This window comes from Protopterus annectens, chromosome 3.part0 (genome assembly GCF_019279795.1).
Source record: "Protopterus annectens isolate FY-2018-M chromosome 3.part0, PAN1.0, whole genome shotgun sequence".
Classification (NCBI taxonomy): domain Eukaryota; kingdom Metazoa; phylum Chordata; order Ceratodontiformes; family Protopteridae; genus Protopterus; species Protopterus annectens.
In genome coordinates this window covers 1,352,955,555-1,352,969,203 of record NC_056731.1, presented here as the reverse complement: position 1 = coordinate 1,352,969,203, position 13,649 = coordinate 1,352,955,555, and positions in this window count along the sequence as shown.

Here is a 13,649-nt window from a genome sequence, read left to right as displayed (position 1 = left end):
GACCTGCATTGCCAGCCTTTTAAAACAGTGACAGCTCTAGTGTGTATCCTATGAGGAAAACAACTTTCTGCTTTGTCCACCCATGTTATAAGCTGTCATCCAAGACAGCATTTTCGGCTCATTGAATGGTAGTCTAGATCATGTGTGAGACAGAAAAAAGAAGAAGCCTGGAAACTTTAAACACAGAAGTGGCTGTAGTGGTCAGAGTGGAAATATCTGCAGGAGTCTGAAGTCAGCAGCATCTGGATTATTTTCTAGGCAGTGCTGTGGTCAGAATGCAGCATGCTCTGATGGGATCAGTTGCATTAAGTAAGCATTTTTATATCCTCACAAACAACCATATGTAATGGGTAGTGGATGCTTCTTTGCAGGACTATTATTTTTATAATTATGATAGTCAGATATCCATCACATAACAAAATAACTATAACTGTTGGAAATGGAGGATTATATGTGGATGAAAATGACTGACCTCAATTTGATTTGTATTTGCACAACATAACATTACATTAGAACATTTACATAATATCTGGAATCAGAACTGCAGTATATGTCATTATTACTTAAATACTTTTGAAGTACAATGGCTCTCCCAGCCTAGAATGCACACACATGCAAACTTTTCAAGTGATGAAACTAGCCTTCCTAGGAATGTTCCATCCTGATTCCGAATAAGCTTGGTCAAATATAAGAAATGCTATCTGAAATTGTTTCTGTGATGGGATCAGGTATAATTCAAATGACAAAAGAGTATGAGTTTATGTATCAGATTGCAAATCAAAAGTGAGAGCGAATGAGATGACCTTAATTATATAACTATCTATCTGTAGATGTATATACATTCAGTGGCTCATCTGTGGGTATGAGGCAATCAGTCTACAAATAATTACAAGCCTAACAAAAAAAAAACCCTATTCAGAAGTTCACTCCAGCCTCAGTGAGGGCAGGAAAACATAGACCGTGGGAATTTGACGTTGCCTGTTATTATCTTAGTTTACATTCAACCATTTAATCTTTAAAAAAACAAACTCAGTATGTGAGAAATGGACATACACAATTTCATTACAGGCAAAAATCTCAAATACAAACAAGGTTGTTAAGAGCATGCACACTACATCCGCCACACACACACATTGACCAACCTATGCTGTCGTACTAAAAAGCAATATTTCCAAATTCCAAGGAATCATAAGCTTATAATGCATATCCTCACCACACTCTAAAGCACTCACCAAAAGCAACACCAAACATCATACATACTCCTACACTAGGTGGAGCCCCAAGAGCAAAGCCCATAAGGCAAGCCAGCACATTACCCAGGATTTTTGCCATAGGGGACTCCATTGTCCATCACATAGATGCCCCATTCACTATAGTGAACAAGAAGAAGATAATGGTCAGTTGCACATCTGTTGCCAGGTTTCACCAGGCTACATATGCACTCAAGTCACTACACCACAGGTACCAGCATGATTCTATCATAAAATAAGGATAAAGTCAGTAACAGAGTAAACAGCTTCTCCAAAACCGCCAAAAATGAAATAAATAGGATAAAAATTGTTTGGAGAAGGTGAACACGGCAGGAATGTCAAGCGTCACGTAATAGAACCAGAAGTAAGGTTCAAAAACTCACACTTGTGCAGGAAACTCTTCAAACAGTCCACCGATAATCAAACAAAGCAGCTTTATTGTAAAAATAGAGTAAGCGCTTTCACCTGTATGGCTTCTTCAGACTCGTACTCAATACTGTCTGAAACAGATTTAAATATTCTACTAGGCGGAAAAAGCTCTCAATTAAACATTCATTAAGTTAGCGCTCAATTTAAAAATTAACAACATTACATCTAATAGCAGTAAATATACTATACACTGTTTAAACATTTTAAACAAGTTGTTAAAAAAGTTATTAAACAATTATTAAAATACATATATTAAAATACACAGAACCTATCCTCACCACATTTCTTTTTTCCACATATGCCATTTGCTCTTTTACATTACATGGCTCATTCATTTTTTACACTTCTCATGTCTTTTAAATGATTTTTCTCATATTTATTGGGTATTAAGCTCAGAATATATGAGTTCTATGTATTTTAATATATGTATTTTAATAATTGTTTAATAACTTTTTTAACAACTTGTTTAAACTTTTTAAACAGTGTATAGTATATTTGCTGCTATTATACGCAATGCTGCTAATTTTCAAATTGAGCGCTAATTTAATTAATGTTTAATTGAGAGCTTTTCCCGCTTAGTAGAATATTTAAATCCGTTCCAGACAGTATTGAGTACGAGTCTGAAGAAGCCATACAGGTGAAAGCGCTTACTCTATTTTTACAATAAAGCTGTTTTGTTTGATTATCGGTGGACTGTTGGAAGAGTTTCTTGCACAAGTGTGAGGTTTTTGAACCTTATTTCTGGTTCTATTACGTGACGCTTGACATTCCTGCCGTGTTCACCTTCTCCAAACAATTTTTATCCTATTTATGATTCTATCATAGTCCATGTAGGTGTTAATGACCTGAGATACACTTTCCTGGACTATATTAAGAGAGACATTGTTTATCTCTCTGAATGTGTGTCTCAGGTAGGTATGTGCCATACATCGAGAAGCACTTTATGTTTGCCAAGGATGATGCAACAACATGAACAAAAGATGACTGACTTCAATAAATGGCTTAGTTTCTGGTGTCTTTTCAAGGAGACTCAATATTTGCCAGCATGGGAGGACATGGTCAGCAGACCATGTTGCTTTGCAAATGATGGTCTGCACCTGTTTCCCCTAGGCTTTCGAATATTGGCTAAAACTTTATTTAGCCTATTCGAGCTTCTTTTGGGTAATGCCAAATTGACAAACGTATTGAGTCACATAGCAAATAAAATCTGAAGAAACCTAAAGTTGTTACTGCTCAATGCTAGGAGCCTAAACAAGAAACTCCACACCCTACAAGCTCTCCTGTGTCTGGAGAATATGAACATCTGTTCCATTACCAAGACATGGTTTAAAACTGCAGAAAGTACTCTGGCAGTGCATGGCTTCAATGTCTTCTACACATTTACACCATCAGTTACACATACAGGGACAAAACAGAGGAATCTCAATCTGTATTAGCAACAAGCATAACTCTACATTTGTTAAACAGGATGATGCCCTGGATATTATTCATGTGTAATTCACCATAGACAAAGTCCCATGCCATAACCTCTCAAGCTATAGGTCATCCTCTATTTCTGTAGAATCCTATAGCTTGTACCCAGACCTAGGACTTTATTGACACAAATACTCTTGACCAGATAGTGTGCACCACATTTCAAACATTCTAAACCTGGTACTCACCAATATGGGAGAGCATTGCTCCTCACCTATACCTCCCAACTGTACAGATTTTCACAAATGCCCAGATTTTTGCCTCATATTTTTGGTCCGTCTTTTTTTTTAGCTGCGGTTTTCCTGGCAAAATAGTCGCAAATCATTAAAGACTGACATTAGAAAATAATGACAGACATAAATAAATAAATAATAATAAATAATACATTTGAGGTTCAGACTTCATACTCTTTAGAAAATTCATGCTAATGCAAAGCCTGTTATCTATCAGCTTTCTAAGTTTATAACAGCAATATTTAAAAATTGTCCCTGTTTTTGGTCCTTTGTCCCACTTTTATTTATGGCTTTGTCCAGATTTCTTACTATAAGAGGTTGAGAAACTCCCCACTCCTAGTGTCACATCCTCACTCTTAAGGTCAGACCACAAAATGATCTCCTTCAAAATAAAAATCCACTCATTTACTCCAGCAAACAGTTAAGAACAATTCCAAAGCAATCTACACCCTATTAGGCAATAGTTTATAAAATTCAATACTCCTCTCAACCCTAGGTTCACAACAACCTATGTGGAACAGCTCATAGAATCATGTAAATATCTGTATAGAAGCTGCTGCACCTACTAGAAGCAAGGCCTAAAGAAATTGTAAATGCAAGGCACGCTTATAGAATCTTAACCTTAACAGGGCATATAACAAAATGAAAAACACCATGGCAATTTGTCAGGAAGAATGAATGTAAGAAGGAAGTATGACTGTAAATATGGACTTTTCTTCCCGGACCTCTACTGAAAAAGGACATTTCTATCTCAGTCTGTCTTTCCCAGTCAACAAAGACAAATAAATAATAAATATCAGTACCCGAGTGGAGAGCAGTCATGCAAAACAGAATGGCGATCCATCTTTTAGATAAAATACAGCAGATCAAAATGAATCATTAGTGAAAGAAGTGTCAGATCAGCTGCTGAAATGACATTCTCTAAAACTCATCTCCTGTACTTTGCATTGTGAAGTATCTTGGCTACAGTCAAATGCAAAATTGTATTCAGGGGAAGTAAGAAAGGATAGTGTCTGGTTATAACACTTTAAATGACAATTGACAGACTCTTTCGACGTGTATGAATTTTGCTGAGACTAGTCATGTTTTGATAGCTGGGTATAGTTGTACGGTCATGACATTTCCTTATAAACTACTGCACAAACTCTATTAGTATGGATAAGCTGAGTATTAGCTTGTATTTGAATTGCATATCTGGTGGGTCATTAAGCTAGCACAGGTCAGGGTAGATAAAGGTTAGCAGTGTGCTGCCTGAAGTTTGTAAATTTTGCTCTGCCTGTACCCAGCAGTACTTCACAGTAACTACTAAATGAAAAAGAGTCTGCGCTGTGATATCACTTGTACTGTGCTTTTACAGAACCTGCAGTCCTGCGTCTGTGGTTTGTAGTGAATACTTTTTCTGTGATAACAATAGCATACTATTTTCTGTTTCTGAAAACTGTACAAATATTGCAGAATATAAGCTTATTCTGTTTCTTAGCCACTGTAGCCAGTTAAATAAGATTAGCATTTTAAGTTGCACATATATTTAAGCTTGTTTTGTTGGAAAAGCATTTCTCAGTACCATAATGCCTTTATAATTTCATATAATTTTATGAAGGACTAGGCCACGCTTTGCTTTAACTGCAATGTAATTTTTTCTACTGACAGCACTTCAGTGCATTATCTATTTCATCTAGCAGTAACCACTGTATTATCTACTTATATCTATCCATGAATAATATTTAATGAATTCTATTTTATGTATATGCTACCAACTTGAACAGCATATACTGTATAGTACTTGCAATCTTTGTTAACTTGTTTCTGTCAGCAGAAGAGAGCAGTAGGGATAGTTTGACAGATGCATGGTACATAGATTTATAGATTCTAACTAAACTTATGGGAAAAAGACACCATCAAGAAGCTCAACCACATTACCCAGTGCTGTTGGGATACTGGAAGTGTTCTCCATTAAGTAGTATTTTTCAATGTATCCCTGGTGAAAATTTGCAATCACTTGTTCATTCATCTAGACTAGTTTTTAAAGGTTGCTAGGCAAGTACTCTGCTTGATAGGTAAGGATAGCCTTTTTCAGAAATGGAGGATACTTTTGGTTAGGTGTCTGTCACTCCATCAGTTGGTGTTAATGTTATAGTGTAGGTTTAGGTCTCTAGAACAGGTGCCTGGTTTCAGGGGTGTAGCAAGCAAATTCCATTTTATACTCACAACCTCTTAGTGCTACCCCTCCTGGACACCTACCACTTAAAAAATGGACACCTCTCAAAATGCTGCCTTCAAAGCACTTAATAAACGTAAGTAAAATTTTTAGCTGTTCCCCCCAAAACTACTAAAGATATTATTTTTAAATTAGCAATATTGCATCTGTTATTAAAGCCATTTGTTCAGATAATTGTAGACATAATATGACCTAAGAAAAATCCATGCTGATGTGATGCTCAGAAAAAAAAATTACTCAAGTGTATAAATAGTATGCCTGGCTACACCCTTGCCTGGTTTATAACTTCTTTTGTTTAGTTTAAATTGTTCAAAATATGCTGGGCTATTCTTTTGCACAGAAGGGTAAGCAGAGTTCACCCCTCAGGAGTTTATATGACAATGAACAGCGGGAGAGAGCTTTTAGTATATCAGAGTAGCTAAGGATATTGAAACTTGAGGGATTTTTTTTTTTTTGGTGAGAAAACACTGAGATATCTCAAAGTGGTTTAGATGCTTGATGAGGTACATGTTGAAGGGTGCATTATATTAAGTGATGGGCCTAATAAAAGATGAATAAATTAGGATTTTAACTTCTTTGGACCTTGAGGAGATACATCCAAGGGTAAGCTGTGCAAGGTAGAAGGAATTTCTAACCACTATAGAAACAGGGTGGTCAGTAGTGAGTCTGTTGTTAACATATATACCCATAGTTCCCCCGAAGATCACTACAGACTGCTGCACAATTCATATGTGCTTATCTCTGGATACCTTTGAGATGTGGCCAGCATCATTTTGTCTTCAGCTTGCATCTTTTTTTTTTATGAGTAATCTACTTGGCTTGCTATAAAAGTATGCATCTATTATTATTTACCCATTCTCTCACTTTAAGCAACATGCACTCTAGTGATCACCATAGACCAGATGTATGTACAATGTGCATTTTCTGAGGGCCATACTGGGGGCCTAGAAGCATTTGGGAGCATAAATATCATGGCATGAGGACCAGGCAAACATCAAACTCTAGTTTTTCTGATACTTGTATTTATTAGCAGGATATGAAAGAAAAGACTGCTATTGATTTTCCAATATTTTCCAGTTGCAGCAGACATGAATCAAAGTAAGGAAGTTATTCCCTTCAGTATTTCAAAGACATTAAAAGAACCACAAAACAACAGTAACTTATTTAACATGAGCACTAATCTACTCTTAAGAGACTGATGGCTAGGGAACAACAAGAGAAGATTAATAATGCTTCTAGGAGTAAATGGGACAACATAAAGAGGGTCAGAGTAGACATAATCTACAAGGGCATGCAAAACACAAATGGGGTTCCAGTCAGTGGAGACCTCTAGAGGGAATGGGGAAAAAGAGAGGGTATTGACTTGAATGCCCCAGTTCTTACCAATATCCAGGCCTCCACTCCAAACAAACTGCAACAGACTTACCATAAAACAGCTAGATTAATTACTAACTCCCCATACAACTCACACCACTGCATTTCTTTAAACTCTCTTCAATGGCTTGAACTTCCCCAGTTTCTGTTGTCTTATTAATTTCATATGCTACACTCTATTCTTTATAAACCCACCTTCTGTCCATCTCTATCTTTCTATCTTCCTTAGTCTCCATCTACATCCCAACCCGGACCCTCCGTACTTCTAACCAACAATTACTTGATATCTACCACTCAAAAAGGTCAGTAGGCAAACTACTCTACAAACACTCCCTTGCCCATGATTTGAACAAACTTCCCCTTGACTTACGTTCAATCTCCCACACCTCACACTTTAAAAATGAACTAAAAGCTTATTTTCTCAATTCTAGAACCTTCCCTTGCCATGACCCTACCTAGTCTTCCTTCCCTTTATGTACCCTCAAAAGGACCATGCTTAGTACCTCATTACACCTCTCTCTCCAATGTGTCTACTATGCATTTACACAATTTTATACAAACAAAAAATGTTTATTGTTGACCTATTGAACTATATCAATGTAAAATTGTTACTTAGCTTCTTTTTAATGCAACTTTAACTTTATGCATGTAACCCAACATATGTGAATAATTTTTCTATAACTGCTATTATATCAATATTGTTTAAAATTGTACTTGTTTTAAAATGTATTACTGGAGCTTTTCTCCTCGAGTCTCCACTTAAAATGGGCCACAAGCTTAGTTGGACAAACCCGGTTAACAAATGTCATTAAATAAATAAATAAATAATGTCCAACAAAAGGCAGAAAGTGTGGAATAGTTGCAAGAGGTTGAGATGGTGCCACAATATTTGGGATAAACAAGATAATACCTTACAATACTAAAGTGTTCAAGACAGCGAGATGACATTCGATTCATTTTCTGGATGTGCATGATGGGGAATGCAGATTATGTTCACATGTTTTGGGAATACTGAAACACACAAGCCAGGTAGGAACAATAGAAAAATGAATGGGAAATTATAGCTGACAAAAGAGTTGAATTGGCCCTGAGAAGTATGTTAGCTATCAGATCTCACAGGGTTATTGATTGAGGATGAGGAAAATATTTCACGTTAGACTCATCCTAGCAAGCAATCTGAATGTCCTTTTAGCTAGCCAGTGGAGTTGGTCCATAATGGACCAGTTATTTGACTTATTATGATACAGTTCATGCTCATTCAAGTTAATGGTAAGGGTATACAGTCTAAGTACATAGTGGCATAGATCTGACTATATGATATACATCTTTTGTTGGAGCTGGCCCAAGTGTCTTTGCCACTCCAGTCAGAGCCTTCCTCAGTAGGGTGAAGCATGTTGTGAATACAGTTCAAGCATGATGTACTTTTTTTTAATTATACATATGGAGACATCTTTTGGTTCTGTTATCTGTAACCTCTTCTGTAGCAGATGGCATGCAATGTAATACCTTATTAGTTGTATCACATAGTTGTAATGATATTCTATCTATCTATCTATTTATCTATCTATCTATCTATCTATCTATCTATATGTCTATATGTGTGTTTGTTGTATGCAATGCTACTTCTTTACTGTTTAAACTATAATGTAAATAATGTCTAATAAATTAAATTAAAACAGAAAAACATGTAGTTGTTGATGCCATAAACAGTCTTCATGTTTAAAGTAACAAATACATAGTTTGGTTAACTTATGAAGCTGTTATGCCTGCCCTTAAGGTCTCGAGTATAAATTGAACAAAAGTAGAATTTGCATGATCCATTTTACAGCAAATGTGAATTAAGCAACTAAATTTCTCTGATGTGTAATTTTCTTTTTCTGTTGGCTTGTGAACATGTGCAAGGAAAACAGGCTGCTTTACTCTGAAAGATGATTTAATAAACCAGCATATAAATCAGCAAACATCTAGGTAGATTGGCTGATCATAAACATTTTAACAAACAAATGCAATAATGATTTCTGGTCAAGTACACATTTCTTCTTGTTTTATTTGGGCCAGTAATATACAATATTTGAAGGATGTATTAAGGCTACTAAACAAGTGCTTATTAAAACCAGTAATCAGGGGAAAGCAACATACAGCATGATGAACTTCTATCCATACTGTATGTTTATACACAGTAGTAAGAAGGTTTTGCCATATAGAAGCAACATTTAAATATATATGAATATTTCAGTGTATTATCCTTGACTGTAGACCTGTCATGCTTTTCAAACTGTCTCTTACCCCTATGTACCATCCAACCAGTCTGTTATACCCCACTATAAATCTATCATTTCACTATGCAAGCTAGCATTCAGTGTTGACAAATTATTATTTATGTATTCTTTAGGATCTCATAATGTATGTAGATTTGCAGTTGCAAAGTGTTCTAGCAAAACTACCTGCTTGTGCCAATTAATCTACCAATCTCAAAGCCCCTTGACAATGTTTTCAGGAGTCTTGATGTTTAAGATTAAGTACCAAAAGGCATGTTTCATGGGGTATGAATAACATATTTATATGTGGACATTTTAGGAGCTTATTTGACACTGTTAAAAAAGTACTACACAATGTAGCATGTGGTCATCAGCCCAGATTCCACAGCTGCAAATGATTGTATAGCATACAGTAATGCAGAGTCACTTGCAAATGGGTAAATTATAGCTTCTTGGAAGTTAATTCTTATATTATTAGAATAATACGTGAAAAGTAAATATCCTAGCACTGTTCCTTATAAAATACTTTATGAAGCATTTTGGTCACAAAGAATGGTATTTTGCCAGTGGACATCTTGCTGTTGGTTTGGAAAACTGTCCTTTACTTTATTGGAAGACTTCCAATTCATTTATCTTATTTATGACGATGGGGCATTTCACATTGTCCAAGACCATTGTAAATATAAGGCTAGGGTTGCAGCATCCTTGTTCTTTATAATATCTGAGCAAAAATGGAGTGTTAGTACAGCACCCCTTTGTTCTGTGACTGGTAAGGAAGCCATGCTCATAGTCAACAATGACATTATATTTGTGTAAGCATTTTAGATCAGGCCATGAGGCAGAGAGCTGTAAAAGCTGCTTTCCAACTTATATTTAGTGCATTAGGTGAATTCCAGTTAGAGAAACAGCTGTCATCCTGCTGAGTGTTTGCATGTGGTCTGACCTTTGTGCTGTCTCTGTGAACTCACCTGTGTATGTCATGCTCAGATGCAAATTTTAGTATAGATTTGCAATCCAGTGCTCTACCTCGTGGTCTGTTATGTAATGCTAGACCAGCATGCAAAAAGCCTCAAATTGTACACCATATATTGAAGGATTTTGATCTAGTCTTAATTACCGAACTGTGGTTGGGTGAGAACTTTGGTCCTCATCCGGCCATGCCATACTACTGCAATTTTTTTTCTTGTAATTCAGGGTTATATACAATGGTGTTATCAGCAGGAGTTTCCATCAGTTCAAGAACCAAACTGAAAAGGTTTCATTAAATGTTAGGTCACATAACACTTTAATTATGTCCCACTGGTAGAAACAAGCTGAAGTTTTATCTTGATATACTATCTACACAGCTAGTATGGGTCTTTATAACAGACATTCACCAGCTTCCTCAATTATTTGATTCTTGGCAACCTAAGATAGATTATCGCTAGATAGTTTAATGTCTGATTTGGCAGTGAATCATGTGGGCATGCCATGAGATTACAAAAGTATTTGATATTACTTATGAGGTCTCCTCTGACAGTCATAATAAATAGCATATCTACAATATGTTTTTTCCCACTTGATGTGGTTGTATCTGACTTGGTATTAAAACCTGCATCATAATCTGCCTGCATCATAATCTGAGCACTAACTGGTTTGCTTCCACCCATGGATTTCTACAGCTCTAATACCCAATACTGAGGTACCTATTTTAAGAATTTGAGAAAACTGTCAAGCAGTGATCTTATTCTCAGCTTGAATCTGCTTCAAAAGAACTACAATTCTTTGGAGCAGATGGTTACCTAAAAAGGCTGCCATAGCCTGAATTTCATAGAAGGGTCTAACTTATTTCATTCTTCACATCAGTGACCAGATGCTCTATGTGCAACTGGATAAAAGCAAGGTGCCATGGACATAATGAAAAGATAAGATGCAAAGAGACAACCTTGATAGCTTCAGGTTGAAATTTTAGTAGGAAGAAGAAAAAGACCATTTACGGAACTATAGTCTGAAGCTGAATCATAAGGTGTACTAAATAGGTTGCAAAAAAGGATAGTAGAAAACTAAATTTTGCTAAGGGTTTTTTTTTATACAAGAATTGCAAACCCTCTCCAATGAAGATATACTTTTTGAAAGCCAAATATGTAGAATACCATTCAGAAGTCTCACATAAGAAAGCAATGTTCTTGTGAAATGATATTTTTGTTATGCCTGTTTCTTCAGCTCTACTTTCTTATATCACTGAGAATCTATGGAACCCAGCCTAGCTTGTCACCCTAAAGGATTTTCTTGCCTTTCAAGGTAAGGAGCTTGAACATTTTTTCTTCTTCTTCTTCTTCTTCTTCTTCTTCTTCTTCTTTGTAGATAAAGTATCTAAAAATTGTTTCTCTCCCTCTTTATATGTGCCTACTTGGCTTAGCAGTAAAAAAATATACTTGAACATTTGCTGGATGCATTTTAATTAGGTGCACTACAAAGAGAATGTGAAGGTAGCTTCTTGTATCATACACACTGCAGATTGAATTCAACTACCACTAAGCTTCTAACTTCTTTGGAGATATTTGAAATAGCAACTTATATAGATTGTAAGGTCTTATTCATGAAATGTCCATTTTTTCCCATGACTCCTCACTCCAGTTCAGTTCAAATTTTACTCCAGATGTAGAAGTTAGAGAGATTTTTTATGGACTGAAATTACCTTTTAATAGACACAGATCATTGATTATATTTTGGGGGTTCCATTTTGTCTCTGTGGTATTTGCCTCTATTGATTATGGCACTCTCCTTAAATACCTGCATATCCAGTCTGGCTTTTCCTGACACAGTTCTCACTTGGTGTGACAATGTGAGGTATTGCCAGCTATGCCAGGAGAAGTAGTGCAATGGATGTGTAACATATGCCAGCATAGGTAGCTGGAGTTTTGTAAAGAACTATATGCCATTTGTATATCAAACTGATTTGGACAGATACTTGTGTTGAAAAATGTATTTGTAAAGCTGCTTGTGTTAAAATGTACCAACAGTGTGTCCTGCTGGACAGCAAAGAAATCCACCTGTATGTCAGACAGTATTATAACTGTTGAAATTAATATATTGTAACAGAGGATACTGGGGAGAAGAGTTTAATCTCAGTCCAGCTAACTTTGAAAAAATAGTTTGAAATTAAATTACCTAGCAGGCCATAAAGATTGTATCTTACATTTCTGCTTGCAGCCAGAGATGAAATGTCTGTGAAAATAATGACTAGGAATTGTTGTTGTATTGTCCATAGCAGTGAACTAATTGCTACCCTGGAAGGGTGGAAGTGTTTAAATGGCATTATGGCTTCCTGATGCTATAATACATCTTAGCAAAGCTCTATCTGTATGTATGGTAACACATATGTGCGAGATTCTGGTTCAGTTTCTAGTAATGGGTGTAGCATGGGAACCATAACTCAGATAACCAGATGTATATGAGGTCATTCTGTGCAATGAAATGATGTTTTAATACTAGATGAGGAAGGAGTGTCATTGCAGTCTGCTTTTGAAACCTAACAAAGAAGGAAGACCACTCACATACTTCATCTTGTTGTAGTAAGTGACCAGGGAATAGTAATTCTTTAGATCAGTCAGGAAAATATAGTGAGATTAGTTAAGTACTGTTTTTCTGTATCTGTATGAATCTATTCATCTGTGTTATTTAATATTTCCTTTTACTGACACTCTGGTGTTTATTTTAAATAGATATTCCATATTTTCATGTTCTTTTATTGCAACTGGAACATCCAAATAGGTTCCTCACTAAAAGAATATAGGATGCAAGTAATATGTCCTATGTAGACTGCCTCAAGGCCCTATCCCTGTATTTTATCTCCTATAAGCTTTTGAGGGGAGATGTATGCCTGGCATACAGAGCATTGTCAGACCACATTCTGATAGACCGCCTGCATATCCACAAAACAAACAGTACCTAAATTACCCATTCTAAAGACTTAAACCTTGCCTGTGATATAAATAGGACCTGCTGTGAAGATAGGTATGTATCTCAGAGACTATCCTGTCTATGGAACAGGCTTCCCATCCATGTGAAGCAGAGTTCCTCCCTAGTCCAATTCAAGAGCAACTTGGACAATTGGATGGGGAACCAGAAATTCATTCCTGGTTTGGCACCTATGTCTCTGATGCAAACAGGTAACCTGTGAATGGTTCATCTCCCAGGCCCATGCTTACACTTTGCAAGGGTATCAGAACTCGTCAGAGATTTGGGATGCATGGCTAGGCTTAAAAAGGCCCTTGTGGCCACTAGTCTAGTAAACGCTCATGAATCTATGAACTTATTTTTTATTATTAAATATATTTAACTTCTCATTGTGGCTGGTCTTTGAGAGAACATTTTAACCTTTGAGAGTACTTATATCTATTTGGAGACTCTGTGGCCACTCCTGAAACCCTTA